The sequence below is a fragment of the Humulus lupulus genome, chromosome 8, assembly GCF_963169125.1.
Source record: "Humulus lupulus chromosome 8, drHumLupu1.1, whole genome shotgun sequence".
Classification (NCBI taxonomy): domain Eukaryota; kingdom Viridiplantae; phylum Streptophyta; class Magnoliopsida; order Rosales; family Cannabaceae; genus Humulus; species Humulus lupulus.
Window position 1 is genome coordinate 138,123,598 of NC_084800.1, and position 6,269 is coordinate 138,129,866.

General features: G+C 30.7%; 1 long non-coding RNA gene across 1 annotated transcript; it reads right to left on the reverse strand.

Annotated features, from left to right (window-relative positions):
• Positions 1–3,113: 3,113 nt before the first annotated feature.
• On the reverse strand, positions 3,114–6,228 carry LOC133794324 (uncharacterized). Its single transcript, XR_009875186.1, has 3 exons — positions 5,918–6,228; positions 4,318–4,365; positions 3,114–3,169 (listed from the first exon to the last, which is right to left on the reverse strand). It is a non-coding gene; the product is annotated as an uncharacterized LOC133794324 (long non-coding RNA).
• Positions 6,229–6,269: the final 41 nt, after the last annotated feature.

Below are 6,269 nucleotides of genomic sequence, written 5' to 3' on the forward strand. Positions count from 1 at the left end.
ATAAAATTGGTATTTTTGGCTCTGTTTGTGCTTGTTATAGCATTATGTTGTGTAGATGCTTACTGCTTTAATGATACTACAATAAAGAAAAATTATAAGTGTTATCAAAACTAATATATTATAATAATTCAAACTCTTATAAGCATAAAATTGTGTTATGCAAACTATTTTTATAGAATGTAGAAAATGTGTTATTATAAAGTGTACAATAATACTGTTTTATTAGTACAAAAAAAGGGTTATATAATTTATTATAAAAAATATATTGAAGCACTTGTCCATTTATTAATGTAATACCACAAGTATATTGTTGCAGTAATTTCTTTATTTTAGCACATTCAAAACAGCAGTCTTATGTGATAAGACATGGTTTTAATGATGGATAAATTGTATGACTGTTGTAACATACTTTCTTTTATTAATTGTTATTTTTTTTTCTACAATGGGTGGAAGTGTTTATAAAATATCAATTTTAGCTATACATAAAATGACTTATATAGTTGAATTATTTGTAACATCTAATTTATGGTTTATGTTTAATATAGTTAGGTTGAGAGACAAAAACTTGTATTGAAGATTGGTTTGGGCATAGAAGAATAAAACTAGCATTTTTTTGGTAAGTTTACTAAACTATGAATTTACTTTTAGAAACTTCTCTTTTGCCATATTTTCAAAATGTCTTTCTGATTATATACATACCCCATATATATGTATTATTACAAGTATAATATTAATATCTATAATTCTTTCCCATGGCATTGACAATGGATAAATATAAATATAATACGTTCAATTCTCTGATAAATTGGCTTTTATTTTTATTTTCCTAATGACCATTTCTTGGTCTTGGCGTGGTTCTCCCATGTACAACCATATATGTTCACACTCCAAAATTCTTACATTTTTTAATACATTTGTTCTCACCTACTACAACTAAAAGAATTATAGCCCTCCATGAAGAATATTATATATATATTTATTTATACATGTATATATGAAAGGAAGAGATCAATTCTGGACGGCCATTTGCATTGGTAGAAAATTGAATGTATTTTGTGATTTTTTTATCTAACTTTTCTATGTTAATTGTGAAGGAACCCAAGAGACTAAAGAGAAAGAGGATTTCAGCAGCTTGTCCGCCAACACAAGACCTAAAACATCCTCCACAACATCTTCCCACTACTCAAGAAGAGGCAGGATCAAGTATGGCTAGTACGTCGCCGATTATCTTCAAGGTTGCCACTGGACTTCCCATGTTTTTGAAGATACTTCTAGGTTCAGTTAAGTACGTAGAACCAGGATTCATGATTGACATTCTTATGGAGACCAATATTATGGGCGAACAATATACCTTATATATCTCACATGAGGATATAGTACACTTTGGACTTATGGAAGAAATCGGCTCGTCTTGCATTTCATTCTATATCAGGTAAATTTTAAATTAATAAACATTATATATTTTAGTTTCTTTTTAAGTATAACTATAATATCATTAACTTTCATGTATGTAGTATAATATATTCTGAGTTGTGTGATAGAGAGATATCACACTTTTTTGGTTTCATTGAGCCATCGTGGTCATCGAGAATTGGGACAAATATGGATAATCGGGCTGAAATTATCTCAGAGTGTATCAATAACACAGTAATGGGTCAAACTTGGTTAATGCCATACCATTTCTTATAAGTAAAATTTTCATTTAATATCAATTTTTCTTATACCTTATGATGTTTATTTTAATAACTTTGTTTAAATGTAGACGTCACTAGATGTTAGTGATCATTGATCCAGATTACCATACATCACTACAAGAAAAAACAGTATTCATAACACTTAAAAACTGCTAACCGGGAGTATTGATAACGCTTCTGAAAACGCTAACATAGCCCCTATTATTAAAAGTCCTGTCTTTTCTATAACAGTAATTGAATGTTATGTTCGATGTTATCTTAAACTATTCAATAACACATTTTTAGTTGCTATAATATTCAAATAATAACATTTAGTTAGAGTATTTGGTTATAAATTTGAAGTTTAATATTATACTTTTTGCATAACACTTTTCAACTGTTACATTTGATTATTTTGATAGCATTTTTAGTTTGTTATATTATATAAACCATAACAATTTGTTACGCTTATAATATGTTTCTAAATCATAACATATTAAGGTTTTTTATTGTGATAAGGGTACTTATAAGTTTTTTTTTTAATTAAAAGATTTTCATTATTGTATTTTGATAAAAAAAAAATCAAAATTAATCATAAAATGTAATTCTCAATATATTGATAAACCATAAGTATTACATTAAACAATAACTAATTCAAACTATGAATGTGTCTACTTCATGAGATCTTAGTTCTAACTTAAGTTTGAAAGCATAACATAATAAAGTTTTATAATCTTGAACATTTTTTACTTCAAAAATGAAAAACAAAAACATTACAAGATACACAAAAGTAAACCATGCATGAAACTTGCTCCATCCTTCAATTCATCATCCTTGTGCACTTGTCTTTGTTGTGAGTCCATTTGTTGTGTACTTGTCATATACCTGTTTCCCTTTTTTCCACAGGTCCATGTGTAATCCCCTTTGTAATAAAGTCAGTTGTAGTCCACAAAAGGCCTATTGCCGTCAAGCTTGTGTTAAGCTCTGTCTTTTGAGCACTGTAAGCTCCGGTCACATCTATACACCTGTAATATTCGAGTGTAATAATGGAATCACACCAGCAATTACTTAAAGTGGTAATTCTAGGGCTTTTCAAAAAAAAAAAAAAAAACAGTTTCAAATTGCCTTGTATTAATTAAAAATGTATGAAAGTTGTAATTCTAGGTTTCTATGTTGCAAGTAATGAAATTATTAGTTTTTATCAGTCAATCCAAGTATACGTGTCAGTGTGTGCCTATGCATGTGTGTAATCGGTCACTTGATATATTATGTCACTGCACAATATAGTATCTGAGAAATGATAGCACATTCAAGTGATCTCATTTATGCAAGTGTGGTTTTATTGGTTTCCATCTAGAGACTGAATGTATGAATGATAAGAAATTTCAATTCTTATTTCACTAGTTAAACAGCCACAAACTCTTAGGAAGACAAAGTTCTCACATTCTATGATATCCCTTTGGGTCTGGTTGACAAGTCCTGGAAGTGATCTGAACCTAAAACAGAACATATGGACATTAGACACATATTATTTCCCTTAAAACTAAATAGATTATTACATAGATATGCATGAACATCAGATGAGATGAACCTCATCCCATTAGCTATTTTGCACAGCTTAATGATTATATGTGCTAAAGACAAAAAAAAAAATGGAGATGCTTAAAAATTAACAAAGACCTGTAAAAGATTTCATTAACCCACTTGGAATCCAAACTAACATGTATTTAGCCCAGGTTAGAGAAATTTCCTAGTTATGTTCTCCAAATAGATAACACAGCCCTGTTACAGCATATACCTTACAAGATACAGTTTTCTCTTCCTCTTTTTTTCTTCATTTATTTAAATTATATGCACATACACACAAAAATATGAGAGCCAAGAGTAGTTATTCTGTAAGGAACACTTTCTTAATCTCCATACCAACTTCTACTTTCTGAGTTTCATGAGTTAGATCAGTTATAAGCTTACAGCATAAGTTATCTACCAGTATATGTGTATTCATTCTGTTTGTAGCAGCAGTAAAAATATATTTCTGTAATGCACTTTCAGCTATGCCCTTAAGACGTGAAAATTTATAGAAACACTGCTAGAACCATTGGAGTTAAAATATAATGGCAGCTGCATCAGGGAAACAGAAATCAAGAATTTGATTTTGAAGTTTCTCTCCAGTTAATAGACAATATGGACTAGCATCCTAGAAACACCAATGACTCAAGAAATCAAGGAAACTGGGAAAAAAAGGACTTCTGGAAAAATATATAAGAACCACATATATATATACCACTTCAACTAATTTATTGACCACAAATGAAAATATTGAAATGATTTTCACTACGAACAAAAATTGACTGTCAAGAACTATACCACAATAGCTGAAACAGCAATATGGTGTATAAGCATAAACAAAAAACTACAGCTAAATTCAGGAAAAATATGATCATCTAAAGTTTTAAGTGGACTAGCATTATCAACCCATCAACAGTCAGCAATCAAAATTCAATCCTCCATCAGTAGAAGATATGTGAGAGTTCTTTTAAGAGTAGCAATCTCAAATAATGAAACTCAGTAGATTTAAATAAGTGAGCAAGTCAGTGAAGCAGATGAGAAAGCTTCCAACACAAAAGAAAAAAATATCACTGACCTCTTTCTAAAGAACTTGAAGACACATTCAACATCGCGGTCAAAGTACCTGAGGATGAGGATATATGAGAATGAAATATATAATAACTATCAAGTTCGATAATTAAATAATACACAATTACAAGGACAAAAGGATAAAAAAGATTATGACAAGTTTTCAAGTCTTTAATTAGAGTTCCTTACATCTGCGCATTACGATGAGATACCGAAACCATTTGAGGAAAATCAATCGTGGTGATTTTCTCATCTTCATCAATCTAGAAAGAAAATGCACCAAATAGAGAACCCATAAGATTAAATAAGGAGATTAATTAACACTTGTAATCTAACAAATGAGAATTTATCATATTCACTCAAGGAAGGCACCTACATGAGAAAAGTGCTTCAGAGAACAAAAGAAGCAACTATAGGATAACCACATTTTCAATCAAATACAACACTTAAGATTAATGGCACCACCAAGTGCCAGGAGCCATGTACCATACCATTAAGTTGAATTCATTGAAATCACAATGGATGAGACCATGTTCAGCTAGTCAAACAATAAGGCCGACAATTGTCTCAAAAACTGGCTATGGATTTTGCAATTGCTTCACCTGCACACTTAATCAGACAACAATGACTAATATTTAAATCATTTCTAGCTCATTGGAGGACGTAATATTAGTTTTCATATAAACAAAGTACAATTAAAAAAAATGCAAAATGTGTGTGTGTGTGAGAGAGAGAGGGGACATGTAGATAGAGGGGGCTACTATTGGGATGGTGCCACATTTCAGGTCACTCATGGATACAAAATAGAGGTGGGGGCTGTTATTGGGATGACGCCACATTTCAGGTCGCTTCTGGATACAAAACAGAGGCAGGGTTACAAGTTCTGACTTAGAAGGATTGAGGTACTTCAATGTGTTTCTGAGAAGTACCTTCAGGAACAAAAGGGGCTTGATTTCTTGGAGGAGAAATCCCAACCTGGATTTCTACCAGTTGACCTTTCTTCAAGAATTGATCATTATCATCATAGGTAACAAAAAAATTCAATTCATTTTCTCACTGTAAGTATAGAATGAATACTTCTCATAAACTTTGGAAAACATACATATTCATATTGACAGTCCTTATTTTTAACCAATACCCTAAATTTGATTGATTCAACCCTTGTTTTTAAGTTTGCTACTATGTAGCAATGAGAAGCTTATGTAAAAACAACAATTTTTGTTTCTGTCCTTAAGGAAACATAAAGACTTATAATATGAAAACATAAAGACTTATAATTTTTACATATTATAATGTGAGACACGTTGAGATCCCGTGCCATCTACTTTCACAAGGCAATGAATGAATGCTATACTATAATTTTTACAGACTTATAATGAAATATCACTGGAACATTGTGCCAAGAACTGAAATAACTCTGAATTGTAGTAAATGGCTGGATGTTATTTGGGGATTGAACAGGGTTAATTAAACAAAGAGAACAAGAACTTAATTAAACTTTAAAGCATGATTTTTAAACAATTTCATGAACAAATTAGATATAGGTCAAAATTCATAAACTAATTTGTAGACATATCAGAGAATTCTTATAGCAAAAAAAAAAATACCTCACCAACATCCATTGCTTCATCTGTTAATGCAGCCACTGTAAACACAACTCCTAACAAACCCTCAACAGCCAGAGTTATTGCATAAGCTTCACTAGCAACTAAGACTATAACAAACCCATGGACAAGGCAAGCCAAGATGACAACCCAAGCAGTAACAAGTTCCTGAAATGCCAGAAAATCAACTAGCAAAGAAATATCAAAATATAAATAAGCATAATAGAAAACAAAATGAAGATTCAAACAAAGCTTGGGAACATCTGCAAGATGAAAACTAAAATAAATAAATAATATAACAAGTGAATGCAAATCCAATCCCATACTATCATATAAACTATAACTTACCAAAGCT